Source organism: Arvicanthis niloticus, chromosome 5 (assembly GCF_011762505.2).
Source record: "Arvicanthis niloticus isolate mArvNil1 chromosome 5, mArvNil1.pat.X, whole genome shotgun sequence".
Taxonomy (NCBI): Eukaryota; Metazoa; Chordata; class Mammalia; order Rodentia; family Muridae; genus Arvicanthis; species Arvicanthis niloticus.
The window spans coordinates 97553628-97572979 of NC_047662.1; the positions used below are offsets into that span (position 1 = coordinate 97553628).

Consider the following 19352-nt stretch of genomic DNA (forward strand, 5'->3'; position numbering starts at 1 on the left):
TAGCAACCATGTAACCTGTTGGGTAGTTCACAACTGCCTGTAACTCCAGCTCCTAAGGATCTGACGCCCTCTGCTGGCCACCATGAGTATCCACACACATGCAGCCCATACATAAATACATAAACACATACATAAATAAAAATGAGGTTTTTTTTTAAGGAGTGAAGCCTGATGTGGTGGTGCCTGCTTTTAATCCCAGCACTTAGGAGGTAGAAACAGGTGGATCTCTGTGAACTAGAGGCAGCCTGGTCTATGCAACATGGTCCTGGCCAGCCATGCCTATATAGTAAGACATCTAAGACCTCTCTCCCTCTCTCTCTCTCTCTCTCTCTCTCTCTCTCTCTCTCTCTCTCTCTCTCTCTCTCTCACACACACACACACACACACACACACACTCTCTCTCTCTCTCTCGCAAGTGAAATTATCAACCTTGACCAAATTTTTAAGCAAATAATGAAGCATCATTGACAGCCCACTACTGCGGAAAACTCTCAGGAAAGTACCTGGGTGAAAATCTCTCAGAGAAACTCCACATTCACTCACCACATTTCCTTTATTGAGGCTACGACAACCCCTTGGTGCACATGTCAAGGTATATTAGCCCGGGATGCTAAGCAGGAGAGAGGTCTCCTAGGCTCTAAGGAGAACAGCTGACATAAACTGCAGATGACATAATGAAAGGCTTTGAGGCCTGATGCATGTCGCCGGCCTGTATGTGCGCATGCAGAGGTGACTTGCTCACTCTCCATATGACACTCCAAGCCTGGCCCTTGCCAGCCCCTGTGGGAGTAGTGAGAAAGGCTCAGAAAACCCATTTGCTCATAAGATTGTGAGTCCCATTATCCCTCTCCAACATCCACCTCCATCTTCCTTCTCAACAGAATTCAAGCTTCCCACAGTTCCCTGCTTTAAACCTGTCGAGACCTAGAATCTGGTGGGGGCATAAAACACTGTGGAAGGGCAAGAGTGTCCACAGCGAGGAGGCAGAGGGATGCCTGCCTGTGTCTCCCCAAGAGATGTGGAGTTATTAAAGCATGCACTCCAAAGACAAGCTGTCACCTGAGAGCTGAATTAAATAAACCAGGCAAGAACTCAGTTTCCTAATCTGCAATGGGTTTACAGTATATAGGTATATAGGTGTATATACCTGGTATATAGGTGCTGAAAGAGAGCACTCACAGTGTACAGGTCGGTAAGACTGAACTCAGGATATGTGCCTAGAAGGAAGTGAGTGTGGGGACCACAGAGCCACTGCTACTAAGCCTGCAGGATCTGAAGGCAGACCTGGAGCTGGATTGGGGAAAGCCTGGGCCTCCAAGCCTTCCTCAGTTTGTCAGCCTCGAGAATGGTTGTATCCTTGGGCCAGGCCGTTCCTCTGAGTGGAAGGTAATTCCCAGCAAGGGACTTAGCTGAAATTCTAAGTCACCTGTATTGTCAAGATCCAGGGATGGCAATTTGGCCAATAGAGAGTGGAGCAGGACATGTCCAGAACTCCTATAGATAAACACAACCACACAGCCTAGTTTAAAGGTTGTTTGTTTTAAGACAGGTTTGCCTATGTGTCCCAGGCTGGCCTCAGAATAGTCATCATGCTGCCTCCACATCATGAGGGCAGGGATGCAGTCACACCCAGGTTCAGCTGTAGTCTCTGTACTCTTGCCATCCGTAATAACTCACATCCTCACATTCGGTTGCACACAAACACTCACACACCTATGACTTTAGAGATCTATAGTCGTCGTAAATGAAGGGACTTAGCACTCTATTCTAGTGGCTTCAAAATATCTTTCAAAGGGGATTTCCACAGAAGCCTAAAGTCACTGGTCCATTTAACATTTAAATTAACACTGCTTCCCCCCACCCCCCAAATTTGCTCTTTGGAATACTCTTTTAATCATTCCTTTAGATTTAAAAATTAGCATATATGTGCAGTTCCAAAGGAGAAACCACACCTTAATGAAGGGCCATGATCAGAGCCCTCGGTCAACTTAGCAGCTCAGACACAAGAGGCGATTAGCTGTGCCACAATCCCTGCCTCTGTCCTGGATGTCGAAGATGGGACCATTTAGCCGGGATCCAGACCACACTCAGTATTGTAATGATCATGTGTTTATTTTAATGTGTGATATAAAATCATAGCTTGCCTGTTAGGCAGCAAGACAAGGTCTCTTTTTCCACGTTCTTAGAGGCACTCTGGAAAGCCAAGCACAGATGGTACGTGGATGTGTGAAATCACGAAGGAGCTCGTGTGTGGTGGAGGAGTGGGAAACAGTGACCTCTTTCGAGCTTTCTCTTTGCTTTATCTTGAGAACCACCATGGTCATCCCATAAAAGGTTATGACATGAATCAGAGATGAGTGAGAAAAGGGGTGAGCGTGATCTGTTAGCAGCAGAGCGGAGACTGCCTGGACCAGCTTGCGGCTATCGGGTGCCTTCGTCTGTCATGGGACTATTAATGGTCTTTTTGTTTGATGCCTTTTCTTCTCATCTCCATGTTTTTAGTACTAAAACCCGGTGCTGAGGTCAGAAGGCAGGAGTCTTTGAATTCATCTCTCTTTTGCAATCATTTTGACACCATACCATTGGGGTTTTACAGCAGAAACTTCTTCTACCAAACCCTCCAGGGAGAGCCTGTCTGAGGTTTGCTTCTCTGTGGTCAGTTGCCTCGTGGTCTGGCTTACATCTGCATCTCCGCTGATCACAAAGCAACAAGAGCATCAAAGACGGCTAATCGGCATCCCTGCCTGTATCTCGGTATCTTTCCCCATGGGACAGATGGGGAAAATGGACAGCGGGTGGGTGGGTGAGTATGTGGCCAGATGGATGCATCGAGGAATGAATGGATGGACAGATGGAAGGATATACGAATCGGTGGGTAGATGGGTGGTTGGATGGATAGACAGACACATGGGTAGGTGAGTGGATGACAGATTGGTGGGCGGATGGAGATCAGTAAGCGGAGGACCGGAGAGAGCTATGATGAATGGGTGGGTGATGTGGTGGGTGGGTAATGGGCGGCTGGAAATGTGAGGTGGTGAACAGCAGCCTCAGAGGTCACCCCAGGTGTCTGCTTCATTTTAATCTCAGAAGTGATTGGCTCCAATGCTGTGGCTTCTTTTCTGTACAAGTCCTGACCCCTTGACAGTTTTCACTGCGTCTCCTGATGTGAGGACCATCTTCTCATCTGACTCCATAAGACATGTTTCATCTCGGGCTTTTATTCCTCACTGGTACTTCACCCTGGCAGGGATTGGGCCTCATTAAAATCCCTCCTCTGTCCAGTTCCTCTTTGAGGAAGCGCCTTGTTAGGGCATTTCTGCTGTGAAATGGATCACACCAGCCCACGTGGGTGCCCAGCCTGAATGCTAAAGACCGTTATTAGCAGATGTAGCCTCGAGATGTTTCAGAGTTGTCACTTCTGATGCTCACAGGATTATATTTTCAAACATCATCACGCATTCTCTGTGACAGACTTGATTACGGTGATGAACTAGTTTTCTTCCTCTGAGAGATGTTCCAGTTGCAAAAATGATCCTGAAAGCGTTTCAGAAAAGTACTGGGCAAAACCGAAGTGACATTATTTCGTTTGGGTGGCTCCATTAGGTTACTGGGAGAGGCAGCTTGCTAGGGCAAAAACATGACTACACTTGGGTGGCTGAAGTCCAGTATTTGCCTTCTCTTCTGCAAAGTGAGACCAGTGACCAAGGGCCCGTGTGGAGGATCCTCCGAAGATGAGCTGAGAAAGGCACATAGCAAACTGGGATCCTGGGTTACTGCAGGAATCCTGTGGAAGAAAAAAACAAGCTAGACCTCACCCGTGCCACTTTATTATGGACTGATTGATGATGATGATGATGATGATGATGATGACGACGACGACGATGATGACGGTTGATTGATTGATTGATTTAGGTTTACCCAAAAGGAGAAATCAGAACTTCACAGTACAAATGCCTTCCAGTGAGGGCCCCCCACAGACCAGGCCCGCATTCACCAAGAGTTCTGAAGGGAACATACATTCTCACATGTGTGCCACTGCTTGGTCAACCCCAGGCTCTGTTCAGAAGCATTGAAATACGGCAGGGCCAAAGTGTAAACTGTGGGCTGGATCAGATTCCGTATACACATGTGAAAATGCCTAAGCCAGTGTGCATACCTGTAATTCCCCACTACTCAGGAAGCCAAAGCAAGAAAAATAAGTTTAAGGCCAGCCAGCACTCCATCGTGAGCCCCACGCCGCACATGGTGAAAGTGGGGCAGGTGATACGGCTCAGCAAGGAGAGGGGTTTGCTGCCAAGTCTGATACCCTGAGTTTACTCTCTAGGATCCACATGGCGGAGGGAGAGAATCAACTCCCATGGGTTGTCCACTGACCCACACATGTGTACTGTGGCACACGTATGTCACACTCAGAAACGAAGTAAATAACTGTAGAAAATTTAAATAAAAGTGTACAACATCGATTTTTATATGGTGTACAATCAAAAGGCTATTATGTTTGAGAAAATGTGCTAACAGCATAGGCTGGAGAAATGGGTCAACAGTTGAGAGCGCTTGTTGCTTTTTTCAGAAGACCCAGGTTCAGTTCCCACCCCCACCATCAGCTGACCCACAAGTGCTTATGACTCCTATTCCAAGGGGTCTGATGCCCTCTTCTGGCCTTCAGAGGCACCTTCACGCCTGTGACTCACATACATAGACACATAAACAGAGTCTTTGGATTTACTATCAACTTAATTTTTCTTGCTCTTTTTGTCTTTCTGTGGACAAGAAGACAGTGCAGTGCTGGTGATGAGGGCCTGGTGCTTGTCGGGCAAGCATTAACTCAGGGCCACATCTTCCCTTTGATCACCTTTCAAATGTGGCTATTGATCAGGTAGCTCATTCGCAATATCACTCCCTCTCCCTCCTTGCCACCGGCCCCTCCTTTTGGTCCTCTGGCAACAAGACTCTGGCTGTATAGCCTAGGTTGGCCTTGAACTCCAAGCAATACTGCTTTGGCCACCCGAGTACTGGTGTTCCAAATGTGTGTCTTTATGGCTGACTTGACTTCCTCTCTGCCACAGACCTTAAACTCTAAAAGTGCTTCCAGTTGCCAGTACTAGCCTCACAGTCAGGCAGTGGGCTAGACCTTGGGGCTGGGCAGTGTTTGGAAAGGCAGAAATGCTGGACCCAGTGCGGAGGGCATTTCTCCTAAATGAGGGTGAGGACTCTCAGTGTTGTGCATCTCCTGTGACCTAGAACCCAGTAGTAGATGGGCAGCTGGACTTCGGAAGCAGCTGTGAGACAGGACAGGCAGGAAGCATTTATGACAACCTGGCTTCTTAGAATGAAAGGAAAAACTGGGCACAGCCTGAATGCCCAGTGGAGGGCATTAGGTTAGATAGATTTTGATATGCCCAGACAGTGGAATTGTTGGCAGCCATTAAAAACAATTGTTCTGGAAAGATATTAAACAGCATAAAAAAGATTAATAATGCATAGGTTTGCAAAAAATCAGTGTAGTCATGTTACAGAGAGGGTTGCACGACAAGCCCTCAGGCTCAATTTTAAAAGATATTTTAATTTCTTTTGTGTTGTGGAGGAGGGAGGTGCACACACCATGCTACAGGTATGTGGGAGCTCAGAGGACAGCCTATGGAAGTCAGCCCTCCCCTCCACATTGTGGACTCCAGGGATTGGACTCAGATCCACAGGCCTGGCAGTGAGGGTCCTCATCCACTCAACTGGCTCACTGATAGCCCTGATGAGAGATTTAAATACATAAAGACTAGAAGAATGCACTCCTGAGCATTAACAGTGTTTCCTCTGAATGGATTTTTTCTTTTTTTTTTTAAACCTATTTTCATATATTCTATAGTGAACATAGTTACCTCAGGTCTCAGTTTCAGAAAATGGGCAGGGGGAAACACAGAGAACCAAGAGTTAAACACTAATTGTCAAAGACTTGGACATTCATCCAACTGGGCTGTTTCTAGTTAGGAGGCTTTTAGTCAGCCTTTGGCCTCCTTTTCTCACCTGTACAATGGGTATAGCATTGCTTGCCTCATTAGGTACCATGACCACCAATAATGACCTTCCCGGTCTGATACAGTTCCTGGCACCACCAGGCCCTCAGCCAACATGGACGATCTTCCCCTGTCTTAGCTTGCTTTCTATGACTCTGATAAAACAATGCAGGAAGGAACCTGGAGACGGAGGCTGATGCGGGAGCCATGGAGGAATGCTGCTTACTGGTTTGCTCCGCAAAGCTTGCCAGCCTGCTTCCTTATGTAATGCACGACCATCTTCCCAGCTGGGGCACCACCCACCACATAAGAAAATGGTCAAACTGACAGAAGCATTTCCTCAGCTGAGGTTTCTCTTCTACCTCATATCAAGTGGACAGACAACTAGCCAGGATACCTGCCTGGAGCAGGCTCTCTCTTTTATCTTCTCTGTGGTCCTGAGGGTTCTATTTAGAGTGCCAAGTGTGCTGGGTGTAATGTGTCCCAGTGAGCTGCATCTCCGACCTTTTCTTAGTTTTCATTTCAAAACAAGGTCTTATAAGGCCTGAACTGGCCTTGAACTCACTATAGAAACCACACCAGCCTTGAATTTAGGTCTTCTTGGCTCATCCTCTCAAATAGCTGCCACTATTGGCCTGGGCAACCCACTCCGGCTCCTCAGTCTGCTTTGATAGAGCTTATTCTCATTTACAGATGACTCGGGCTGGGAAGGGGGCAAAGTTTGAAGCAGAATCAGAGAGGCCTGAGTGTGCCCTGGCTTGAGAGGGGCCTCAATTCCTGAGTCAGGAGGACCCGCTGCTTCAGTTCTCTCTCAGAGGCCTCAGATCTATGTTGGACCCCTGCTGGTCACAGTCCAGTTGAAGATATTATGTAACTTTGTCCTGGATGCGTGGGAAGCTGCTTAACACAGGGTAGAGGCCAACGTGAAAAGCCTTTCATATTCAAAGTTAAGTATGTACAGAGAGAGTGCTGTAGATTGTGACATTCACACACTGAGTCTGAGTATACAGCACACACAGGGATTTTGTATGTGCTTACATAGGCACGAATGGGTGCGTGCATTCACGTACATGTTTGGAACAATGGTAAACACTGGGATAGCACAGTACCCCGCCTCCCCCAAGGGTTTTAGTCAGCCATATGTAGTGACAGGCTAATCCACTGTCTTCAGTAATCTGACAGAGCCCCTGCAGAGACCGCTGCAATGTTTTCCACAGCGTACAGAAATATTCCTGTTTGACCTCAAATCTAGTAATTCCATCAACTAGATTAGGAAGAGATGCTTCAGTAGCCCATGGTTAACGATCTTAACTGCTGGGCAGATGTCCGGAGAATTAAGTCTCTGGCACGGCACAGCCTGTGCCCTTCCCCAACCCCAGCCATGCGATTTGGGGCAGCCATCTGGCTGAAGTTCTCTCTCAGGGCTTCCTGCCACGAAGCAGCAACCGTGAGGGAGGTAGTGTGTGTGCTTTAGGTGTTAAGGAAAACCTCTGTTGGACACTCAGTGAACTTCAGTGCCTCCGTGGGGAAGAGAAAGGCATGTGCCAGCCACGTTGGGGGGGGGGGCTTTCAGATCTCTCAACCCTGTGTAACTCTGGAGGAATGAAAATGGTCTCTAGGCAGAAAGCAGCAGTAAACTCCCAAAGGTCTCCAGCAGGGGAGACACAATGGGCACCATCTCCTAGAGGCAGGATTGCCTGCCTCCGGCCCCTCCCCCACCCCCAGGTCTCAATCCACACCGGTAGGAAATGTCAGGGTCCAGTCTTCTTTCTGGATCCTCCGATTCTAAAGCCCATCCAGTTTTCACCTTCAGTCTCTCACAGGCCTCTGTGGAATTCTGTGGAGCCTATTCTTGCCCCTTCATACCCACCATCTTTCTCCATCTTTCTTCCGCATCTTCTGAAGACAGGAAGAGTCAGTTCTACTTCCGCTCAAGGTGCCGGAGTAATGGGACGGGGGTGGGGGGGCCGGGGGGGGAGGGGGCAGATAATAACCTAGAGGCTTTCAAGACCCAAACAGGAATGGTGAACCAGCTGAAGGTGCGGTAGAATTGAACAGTCGGAGATGAGAATCCCAGAGTTTGTAGGCAAAGTATGGGAGAAGAGAGAATTGCACGGAGATTTCCCCAGGGTCATGTGCATTCCCAGCATCACCTTCGACTTCAGCTCAGTCTTCATATCAGCACACAGTATCATAAGGATGCTGCCTGAATCCAGGCAAAGAAACATCCGAAATGGGATGGACCCTCCTAGGGCTCAGGCAGGACCAGAGTGGATGAGAAACACATCACAATCCGTGAGGAGAGTGCTCAGAGGGAAGGGTTGGTCTCCACAGTGGAGTGATTAACTCCAGACTGAGGACCCTACCTAACAAAGCTTAAGTGCAGGACTCGAAGGGTCAGACTTTCAGATGACTATGTCCACAAGCTTGAGTGTGTGTGTGAGTGTGTGTGTGTGTGTGTGTGTGTGAAATATAGTGAGAAGAGGAAGTCAGGTGTCTTGATTTGTTACTACCCATTTTATTCACTTGAGACAGAATCTCTCACTGCACCAGGAGCTAGGCTGTCAGCCTGCAAACCCCAGAAATCCTCCTGTCTCCACCCCTCCAGCACTGGGTTCACAAGCCTGTGGGACCATGCTCAGCTTTTTAAGTGGTGCTGGGACCCGAATTTACATTTTCAAGCTTAGCAAGCATTCATACCTGCTGAGCTATTCCCTGGCCTGGAATTTTTAATTTATTTTATTTTATTTATCATTCTTTGAGAGTCTGACATTCAATCAAGAATGAGCAAGTAGATAGTCTCCAGGATGTCTGAGAGCCCTTCGGGGTCAGTGTGACTGAAACAAGCTAACCAAGGGGACTACATCATGGAAATATAGACAGCGTCCAACCTGGTGAACTCCACCGTAACAGGAGAGGGCATCTTTCTCATCACACTGAAAAGCTTACTGCTTTGCTCTCAAGTCTGTGGGAAGTCACCAAAGCAGTGGTCTGTCCTTGGCAGGTAAGCTCTTCGGCGATCCCTGCATACCCACAACTCCAACTCTCAATAAAGAGATCAAGCAGGAGGCAGGGTTAACTAGCAAAAGGTGATCTTGGCTGTTTGGAGTAAGAAAGGGTTCAGGTCCCCTTCAGTCTCAGGACCACCATCTGTAAGAGATAGGACCTGGAAACTCTCATCACCAGAATGCCATGTCTTCTAAAGAGAGTTTGTGGCAGCTCCTAAGGAAAAGCATGTATGCACAGGGCCCCTGTGAGAAAACTCTAACATCATATAGTGTGAACAATAAAGATGCCAGGAAACTTAGGTAGGTCACTTAGCTATGAACTGGTTGCCCGATGACCAAGAACTGGAGCTCCTTTTCTTCCTCGGTGGCATGGAGTTAATGACTCTTAACAGTGTAGCTCAGGAAATTGCCACTCAACTCCTCTGGTGCAAGTAACAGGGCCCACACTTAACCACAGATCACAGTCCAAGATGAAGCCTGTCCATCCCTCCATCTTTACTTTGTCTGTGTTTTCCTAGGTAGGCCCCCTTCTCAGCCTCCAAACTGTTGCTCGGGCATCACATCCAGCCAAAGCCAGTAACACTCACAAGTCCACTTGCAAGCCTCCTTAGCTTTAACTGGCTGGCTTGGGTCACGTGCTTGTTCCTTAGCTAATCAAGAGCGGTTACACAGATCTGCTAAGTCACTGGACCATCTCTACATTGAGCTGGCTTCATAGATTTCTGTTGACTTTTTACCTCTCATTCCGTGTTAACCCATTCTCTGCCCTGTGTCTTAGAAAGTGGACACAGTGGATAGCATCATTCAGAACCATTGTCTTCTAGCTTCACGTTGGCTTTTCTAGTAGAGAGACAAGCAGGAAATGGGCAGCTAAAGGGAGACAGGTTGGGATATAGCTCAGCCTCTCTCCCTGTTCTGAGTCTTCTGTAATAGCTCCATCCCTGTGGCTGTGTCTTGTTACAATGGCTGTGGGTTCTCTGGATCCCCCTCATATAGAAGGCCTTGGTGACACTATTTCTTTTCCCCTTGGACTCTAAAGCACAGAAACGTCTCCAGCTATCTGTGGCAGGCACCTCACATTCCCCTGTGCCCTGTGATTCAGCTCCCCACCCCTCAAGAGCCTTATTAATCTCTTCCTTTGAGCCATCCCATTTCCTGCCGTAGCTTAAAGCTACAAAAACTGTTCTTATACTCACAGCATCTGTGGGTCTGGGATTTGGGAGTGACTCAGCTGGAAAGTTCTGGAATGAGGTCTCTTCTACAAGGCAGATGAGACATCATCTGGTACAGTGATCCTCCTAAGACCTGGGAAAACTTTAGATAGGCTTCCAAGATGACTGGCAAGCTGGTTCTGGTTCTTGGCAGAAGGACTCGGTTTCTTGCCACAGGCTACTTGGGTATCCTCATGGTACAATTGTTGCTTCTGCTTCTATGAGTGAACCAGGCTGAAGGGTCTATTTACCAACTGTGTCTTGGTATCTGCCCATGTTTGTAGTACCCTACTGTTCATGTAGGTGACCCCATTCACACAGGAGGGGATTATATCAGGATTTGTCCCCGGGCACATATTAAGGGACATCATGCATTAGAAAGGCCATCATAGATCCTAGCTGGCACAGTCTCACTGAACACCAGGTACTCTTAGCATCCAATGGGTTGCCAAGCAACAAAAATTAATGTCTATTACAATAGGTACAGATTCTATCAGTGTGAGCACCAAGACTCTGGAATGACCAGCAAGTCTTGCTAAAAAGATCAGTATTGGGACCAGACACACTAAGACCAAATTCTTAGCACAAAGAAGATTTATTTGCCTGAGAGGGACAAAGGGAAGCCAATAAGAGACAAAGATAGGAGACTAAGAATGAGGGAAAAGGGGAATGGAAAAAGGGAAGGTGGATATTTGCCCTAGAGTGACAAAGAAGACTTCCTCTGGATGGAGGAGACAGATGGGCGAGGCCCATAGGCAAATGGCAGTTTATAAAGGTAAAAGGAGAAACCCTGTGTTAGGATGAGGTGTTGAATTTTAATTGGGCATGTTAATTAAGTGAGCCAAAGGGGGGCTTTTGATTGCTGGACTTCAATACTTTGATAGCTGGACTTTGGTATTCAGCCTCAGGGGGAGGAAGTGGCCAAATAAGGGAATAGACCTTGGTGGCCAGCTTTAGGAATGGAATTCAATGGTTTTTAGCAAAGCAAAGAGAACAGAGGAAGGCAAGGCCTTCCAGAGCCATGTTTGCTGTGCTCGGGCTGGCTAGAGTCCCTTCAGTTAGGCAGGGGTCTTAGAATAGTTATGGGAAGAATAGCAGGGACTCTCCAGCAAGAGTATGAGAGAGAGGGGTCCCACTTCATCTTCTAACTCCAGCCCTATGCCAGCCCTGCAAGACATCTGACTTGTGTGCATGCAGTGTGGTCCAACCCTGCCTCCCACGTCCTACATTCTGGTTTTTGACCATCCTTAGGAAGCCCTTATGTCTAGCAACAGCCCAGCATCCCTGCCTCTCTTTTTTCTGCCTGCATCTGTCACTTAATACAAGTTTTTTAAGATTAAAAAACTCTGCTGTATGGGGGATATTCAGACAGGGAGCCTAGGCAAGTAATGAGTTCTCAGTCAAGTGACATGCTAGCCTGCTAGTGTGGCCTGGTGGCCAGAGATGTGAGTGGAGACTCACCAGATGGCCCAGGCCATTAGATCTAGAAGGAGCCTGGAACACTGTCTCCTGAGATGCTCCCTGCCTGTTGTCCTCCATCCTTTTGTAAAGGAGACACTGCCTGCTACAAACTCACACAAACCATTTTCTAGACAGAAGAGCTGAGACACAGGACTTGTCTGTGTACATCTCATTTCCCTCAGCTCAGATACGGTGACACCTTTGGAATCTGGGGACCATCTGGCTTTCCCCTACTCAGAGCCACTGAGCAAACATCAGATTCCTGGCCTTGCAGTAGGATCAGAGCAAGAGAAGCCTGCCACTCTAGAGCACCGAGAACCCTGGAGCCCACACAGAGCCTGCCTCAGTGGCTGGCCCAGCTGATCCCACTCCAGGCATCAGTGTGGCACAAACGACTGCAGAGAAGTACACAAGCAAGGAAACAGAGCACTGACCCCCTGACCCTCTCGCCAGCATCTTTCTGCCCTCACGGCAGCATCTAGGTTCTACTTCTGCTGTCTGACCTCCTCTAGGTGCAGAGCATGGAGCTAACTGGTCTTCACCATCCATTCATGGCAATGAATGCCACTAGCTCCGGCATCATTCCTGTCCCTTCCTGCCCTGTAAGTCCAGTTCCCAGCCCCCTTCCCCACAGCAAACACTCAGAAGACACCTAATCTTTCACTTGCGGGGGGGGGGGGGGGGGGGGGGGGGGGGGGGTTACTTCATGCAAATGTGTTAGTAGCTTAAAGACATAATCTCTCTATTTCTCTCTCTCTCCTCTCTCTCTCTCCCTCCCTCCCTCTCTCTCTCTCTCTTTCTCTCTCTCTCTCCTCTCTCTCCTCTCTTATAAATGAAAGAAACAATGATCTTCACTTCATAATAAGAGTACCAGATACCCAGAGTAGTAAAAGGGAAGCAGTTCGTTTTATAATTTTGCAAAGCTGGGTGTCAGCCTAGAATTACATGCACACTGAATGCATAAAACAGTTTCTGAACCAAGTGTTTCACCCTTCCCCCCTTTAATAACCAGGAGGCTACAGTCTTCTTTTTTAAAGATTTATGTATTGTATTATTTGTGTGTGAGGGTGTTTCTCTTACATGTACGTCTGCATAACATGTGTGTGCCTGATGCCCACTGAGGTCAGCAGAGAGTGTCAGAGAGCTTGGGACTAGAGTTAGCAATGGTTGTGAGCAGTCATGTGGTGCTGGGAATTGAACCCAGGCCCCACGCAAGAACAACAAATGGTCTTAACCATTGAGCCATCTCCCCAGCCCCAGAAGACTACACTTATTCATTGTATAGGTCTTTTTTTCCCCATCTGTTGCCTGAGTTTGCCTTTTTTTAACAAAAGCATGTGGGTTCACCTCTATATTTTACGTCCTGTTTATTTTAAAGCTTATCACTCATACGTTTCCAGGCAAGCTCGCCTGTTAGTAGCTTTATACTTTAAACTTCTGGTTTGGGCATCTGGGAGCTTAGCAGAATGTGGTGGGGACACAGCTAAACTCTCGGGCATCAGCAGGGGTCTAATGCTTTCTGTTCATTTGTAGCTGGACCTAAGCTGATTCCAGGCACGTCTGAAAATATGAAATCATTCGATGTTATTTCTAGCAATGAAGTAGTATGTTTGTGAGATCAGCTCTCTGAGGGCGAGAGGGAGGGAAGCAGAGAGGGACTGAAGGAGAGGGAGGAAGGGAGGGAGGGAGGGAAGAAAGGAGGAAGGAAGGGAGGGAGGGAAGGAGGGAGGGAGGGAGGGAGGAAGACAGAGAGATAGAGACAGAAGTACAGAGAGGGGGAGAGAGGGAGGGAAGGAGAGAGGGACTGAAGGAGAGGGAGGAAGGGAGGGAGGGAGGGAAGAAAGGAGGAAGGAAGGGAGGGAGGGAAGGAGGGAGGGAGGGAGGGAGGGAGACAGAGAGATAGAGACAGAAGTACAGAGAGGGGGAGAGAGGGAGGGAAGGAGAGAGGGACTGAAGGAGAGAGAAGAAGGGAGGAAGGGAGGGAGGGAGGGAGAGAGAAAGACAGAGAGACAAAGACAGAAGTACAGAGAGAGAGAGAGAGAGAGAGAGAGAGAGAGAGAGAGAGAGAGAGAGACCACAGTGGCAGTTTTTCAAATGTCTCCTTGTGAGAATCTCTTAGGAATGGATACAGAAGCGCATTCTGGGTGAGTGGGATACTGTCGGGATGACTGTTCCAAGGACATCACACTAGAAATGATGAGGTCCCCAGGCCCTTATGTCCCCACCAGCACCTGGACTTGACTGTTCCTAATGGCTGCACTTGTTAGCTACATAGAGCCATCACTTCCACATAACGAGCTCTCATTTCTAACACCATTGCCTCTCCTCCTCCGTCCCTCCTGACTTTCTCTGTTGTCTCTGCCTGTTCTCAGCCTTCTCTGTCTCTCTGCTGGGGGGTGGGGGTGGCCTTTGGATGGTTGTTTCAGGAATCCCACAGATAACCTGGATATTAACACCATGGGGATTTTAGACCCTCACAGAATCAGATTCCATTCTGCTTCCTCTCCCAGATGTTCAGTATTGATTCTTCTGCCTCATGACTTGTGCTTTGGAAAGGACAATCTTTCTTCCTTTCTCCTGCAACTTCCCTACTAAGAACTATGTTTACTGCTTACAGAATGCTCTGCTTTCTCACCCCAGGGCCTTCACATATGTTGTTTCTCTTCCTGGTTTTAACTCACCAACCCCAGCCTCCCCTTAGCCAGCTAGCTGTTTCTAGCCTTTCCAGGCTCACCTAGGAATCTCATATTCTCTCTCTCTCTCTCTCTCTCTCTCTCTCTCTCTCTCTCTCTTCTTCCTCTTCTTCCTCTTCCTCCTCTTCCTCCTCCTCCTCCTCCTCCTCCTCCTCCTCCTCCTCCTCCTCCTCCTCCTCCTTCTTCTTCTTCTTCTTCTTCTTCTTCTTCTTCTTCTTCTTCTTCTTCTTCTTCTTCTTCTTTTCTCTCTCTCTCTCTCTCTCTCTCTCTCTCTCTCTCTCTCTCTCTCTCTCTCTGACCCTAGGTTCTCTGCCAGCCAGGGCATCCTGCCAGTGGCCTGTGGTTAGCGGACTATGAGCCTTCCCCCACAACCCAGCTGCGAGCTTCCTTGATGGTAGAACTTACCTGAGAGAATTGCTCAGCCTGGTCTAGGTCTAAATCAATAGATCTGCACTTAATGCAGACCAAGTGTTGCAGGCTCACTTTGGAATCCTGTCAGCCCTCCTCTAAAGCCTGTGTAGGTCTTTCCTCTGCCTGCCATCTGTAGAGAAGGTCAGCAGGGCCATCCCAGCACAACTGCATCAGGCTGGACTACGGGGCTGCATTCTAGTGAGACCAAGCTCCAACAGGCTTGAGGGGATCACAAGGCTGAGAGAATAGAGGGATTGCCATGCCTTAGAACCCACCAAGGCATCCCATATCCAAGTGAGGAAACTGGTGTGTTGGGCTAAGACCCTGCTGTGGATCTACCTGGCTCTTCCTCTGGGGTCAAAAGCTTGAGAGCCCTCCTTGCCCACTCTTCTCCTTCACCTTACCCCCGCCAAGTCACTGGGCCTGCCAAACCTCTGTCCCCTCTGTATCATTTGTACAATGTGAGGTCACCATTAAGGACCACAGAATGGCTGTTGGGAAACTCCATCCCTCACTTTGGATGTACCTACAACTAACATCAGATTGAACTCACACCCACACAGCCACACATGTGCCAAGTGTATTCAGATCTAGAAAGTGGCATGGTCCCTCCTGCTCCCCTCAGCTATGCACTGTGTGGATCCAAGCAGCCCCTTCCAAACCTTGAGAAACCCAGAAGCACTGAGGTTGGCTTCTCTTGCAAGGACTCGGGGTGGGGAGAGGTCTCCGTGAAACAAGAATGAACCTGGGTAACTCAACTGAGCTCCTCAGCCACCTCAAAGCTCGCTTGCTCTTTCCACCCTTTCATGTCCTTGGTCCCCATTCTCCTCACCTGTTGTCCCCCACAGTGACCACCTCCTACTCCTGCCTTGGCTTCTGCCTGCTAGGCACCCACTGAGGGGCTACCCATCCCCAAGAGACCAAGCAAGGCTTCTTCCCACACTGTGCTTTTTTAATTATTTTGAGGAACCTTGGACCTGGCTTTCAGAACATGAAAACCATTTCTTTATACTCTGGGGAGACAGCAACTCAAGTCACTGAGGGGCTGAGTTGACCCCTTTCTGGGTCACCTTCCTCATTAGTTACCACTTCTGCACACCCTCCCCTTCCTACTTCAGTTTGTGCACCCCAACCCTTGCCAGAATCTTCCAGCAGCCGAGCCCCTCCTTAACCTCCCCAAGGCTGCTGTATGTACCAGATGCCTACTTGGAGCGCTGCCTGCCCCCAGCCCAGCCCACTCTGCAGCCCACCCTGGTGGACAAATATGCAAACAGATTGCAAATCGCATGTCTTGGACTTTGAGGTCAACTGGTCAGCAATTCAGTTTTCCTGGTGGAGAGACTGATCTATTTAATAAAAATAGAACCTACAGTAATGCAAAAAATTAAATGCTGTTCCGTTGCGGAGCTGCTTACAGCTGCAGATAACCAGGAAGGCAAGACTGGGCACCTGGGAGGAGGCCTCCAGCAGCAGGGCTTGTAACCTACACACTCGAAGCTGAGCAGGCAGTGAGTGATGCTACCTACCCATCACTCCAACCAGGTTCTCCATGCCAACTATGCTACCGAAGAGTGGTGACACCGTCTCTCCACCTTCCCAAGCTAGAAAGCAATCACTCTATAGTCTGGAAAGCAAAGGCTCAGTTTCAGATCACCGTCTGGATCCTGCATGGGGTTGGGGGTGGAAGCTGGATTGATACCAAGAGCTTGAATTTGAAGTGGCAATCAACCTAGGCAAAGGCTCCTTCCCCTCCTGGCTGGTCCTGTGACCTGGGACAAACCCCTGCCCTCTCAGTCTCTGTGTCTCACACACCATCCCACTGAGGCTGCTGAGGAGTCTGAGCGAGCTCAGGTGTCTTACATAGCTGCTGCCTCAGCAGAGTTCAAAATAGCATGAAGATTGTTTCTCTGCAAGGCAGTAGTGCAGGCAGTGGCTTTGCTATGCATGGTCATAGAAGGAAATGTGAGGACAGATGCGCAGAGACTTGAGCCCCTCTGGACTTGGTGCTTTAAGACATGGCCAGGTCCAGCTTAAGTGTATGCCTCCTGCCTCCTTGCTTCTGCCTTTTTGTCACTGGACAATAAGAGAAGCTGTGTTTATGTTCATACAGACCCCTGGCTCTTGTACAGGAAAACTCTAAGCTGTTGTTGAAAATTAATGTATTCCAAAAGGTAGAATTAATTTACCAGTTGGTGATGACTTTGCGATGTTTTGCCTGGAAAAAAAATGTATCTCCTTATAATAGCATTTTAGTGAAAGAAAACTTTTAAATAAACTTTTCTTGTTAGTTAAACAATACTTGCTCATTAGAGAATATCAGAAGGTATTGAAGAGTTAAAAAGAAAAGAAAAGAAAAGAAAAGAAAAGAAAAGAAAAGAGACATAATTACCCAGTACAGATTAACCAATGTTTAGCATTGCCCTTGGAGAGAAGGGTAAGTTTCATATGGACTGAACACCCTGTAGAAGAATTGTCATCCTTTGCTTTTATCATTCTTTATTCGGAAATATAAACACCGGCTGCTGTAACAAAAGCTTCCTCGGGACCTCCGAGGATAGTCTGAATTAAAATGTCCCCCACAAGCCCCTGTGTTGGAATGCTTGGTCTCCAGTGTTGGCGGGACTGTCTTGGGAGGCTTTGGAGGTGAGGTCCAGCCAGAGGAGACAGATCAATCACTAGGATGGGCCTTGAGGTGTATAGTTAGACCATGTTTCCTGTGATGTTTGGTTACAGGATGAGGAACATAACTAACACAGTGAAATCACAGAGTGCAGAGTGGGGATGGGAGGGCATGGCCCTTCCACACAGTCAAGCATGAGCCCAGCCTCTTCTGCCTCTTAAGCCATGGGGGGGGGGTCTTGTGAAGGGGTGGCCTAAGTCTTGAGTCACCTGTCCCCATACACCTGTCCCCACTCACCTCACCTGTCCCCACACACCTGTCCCCACTCACCTCACCTGTCTCCACACACCTGTCCCCACTCACCTCACCTGTCTCCACACACCTGTCCCCACTCACCTCACCTGTTCCCACACACCTCACCTGTCCCCACTCACTTCACCTGTCCCCACACACCTGTCCCCACTCACCTCACCTGTCCCCACACACCTGTTCCCACTCACCTCACCTGTCCCCACACACCTATCTCCACTCACCTCTTCTGTCCCCACTCACCTCACCTGTCCCCACATACCTGTCCCCACTCACCTCATCTGTCCCCACACACCTCACCTGTCCCCACACACCTCACCTGTCCCCACTCATCTCACCTGTCCCCACACACCTCACCTGTCCCCACATACCTGTCCCCACTCATCTCACCTGTCCCCACACACCTCACCTGTCCCCACACACCTGTCCCCACACACCTCACCTGTCCCCACTCATCTCACCTGTCCCCACTCACCTCACCTGTACCCACACACCTCACCTATTTCCACACACTTCACCTGTCCCCACATACCTGTCCCCACTCATCTCACCTGTCCCCACACACCTCACCTGTCTCCACACACCTGTCTCCACTCACCTCACCTCTCCCCACACACCTGTCCCCACACATCTCACCTGTCCCCACAAACCTCACCTGTCCCACTCACTTTACCTGTGTCACCTGTCATGATCCGTATCCATCTTCTCAGTTACCCTCTTCAGCTTTACTGTCGATGTTTCATGCTTTAACTTCTCAGCTGCTTTCCTGCCGAACACTCATGTGATTCCCTCTTCCCAGGATAACCCCCCTGTTGCTTTAAGCTCACCTATAATTGCTTCATTTTTCAGCACAAAAACCACCTCCTCCTAAAAGACCTTCTAGGATCTCCCCAATCTAAATTAGGGTCTTGTTTTCTTTCACAACAATCTGTTCTTTTTCTTCATTTATTTATCAGTAATTCTATACGTCCCCATGCGCCTATTATAAGTATTTATCTCTCCCAGCAGACTGCGAGCTCCGTGCAATCTAGGACTAGATTTTGCTCACTCTTTATGCTGGCACTTGCCTGGCATGTGCCAGACTCATCACTGCCACCCAGCACAGCTTACTGGTTGACATGTTTCATGGTATTTCACGCTCCTATATCCGAGTTCACTTTACACTATTCTTTTATTCTGTGCACATTTCATGCATGTCTGATATTTGCTGTTCCCAAAACACCTGCCTCTGCTTTCATACTAACTGAAAGAGAGGGTGGGAGCATGGGAGCGTGGGAGCGTGGGAGCCTGGGAGCTCGTCTCCTCTTATGGACCATCCACCAGCCTACTCTGGGCCTCCACTTCCTTCTGCTGAGCCCAACCCTGTCTTAGGCTACCAAGTGCTTTATGGGAAGTTGCTACTTGGGATTTTTCTCCATCTTACCAACCTCAGAGAGTGGCATTGGGCAGGCCACAACTCCCGCCCCACCCCTCCTCTGACTTTCAGCCTCCCTGCCTCTCACACCACTCCACCCATCAGAAGACTTAGACCTATCAAGGGTCTGCAGTGTAAGAAAAACATTTTAAATAGAAGGCAAAATATGGCCTCTCCTATAGTCCAAGGAGACACGTAGGGGAAAAAGTCCTTTTTC

At 48.6% G+C, this 19352-nt stretch overlaps 1 protein-coding gene and 1 long non-coding RNA gene across 2 annotated transcripts in view; both read left to right on the forward strand.

The window, feature by feature from the left end:
* Window positions 1–19352, forward strand: part of Gabbr2 (gamma-aminobutyric acid type B receptor subunit 2) — a 326221-nt gene that overhangs the window by 210911 nt on the left and 95958 nt on the right. The gene's annotated exons all lie outside the window — the stretch shown is intronic.
* Window positions 2214–4469, forward strand: LOC143442456 (uncharacterized). The gene is made up of 2 exons (XR_013110691.1): window positions 2214–2754; window positions 3088–4469. It is a non-coding gene; the product is annotated as an uncharacterized LOC143442456 (long non-coding RNA).